The sequence below is a fragment of the Frankliniella occidentalis genome, unplaced genomic scaffold (genome assembly GCF_000697945.3).
Source record: "Frankliniella occidentalis isolate FOCC.00 unplaced genomic scaffold, Focc_3.1 Scaffold2, whole genome shotgun sequence".
Lineage (NCBI taxonomy): Eukaryota > Metazoa > Arthropoda > Insecta > Thysanoptera > Thripidae > Frankliniella > Frankliniella occidentalis.
In genome coordinates this window covers 4,205,414-4,205,942 of record NW_026267132.1, presented here as the reverse complement: position 1 = coordinate 4,205,942, position 529 = coordinate 4,205,414, and positions in this window count along the sequence as shown.

The window sequence follows — 529 nt, the reverse complement described above, 5'->3', positions numbered from 1 at the left end:
AATCTATTATTGCTTGAAAAACTGATGCTGCATCTAGCAAAAGTATTTACCTAACCAAGTGAAATAGATGAAAGCAGTTTGGGTCAAGAAAAAATTCATATATGTACCCTCACCATAATTCAGCTGACCCTTAATGAGTAGATAGATAAAGATACAGATACTTAAACTGTACAAACTTCCAAAGCCACATGCTCAGATATATGGTAGATCTAGAATCTTACCAGTTCTGACAGAACCAAATTGAATGTACAGTATCACAAATTTCCTGTTCATAGCATCTTACCTAACCATAGCGATCAAACAACAACCCAAAAAATAAAAGTAACTTACCCGGACACCCACACCTTTACAGTTTTTTTGTTGTTTTTTTTAAACAAATAGGTACTAAAAAATTGAATAATGTACAGCAAATTTATTGATTGCAACAGAAACCTTTACCTCACCATAACACCACAAAAACATTTTCCCAATTGCGCTATTGTCAACCGTTAAAAGTACTGTTCTTTTGTTTCTGTAATAGCAATAGCAC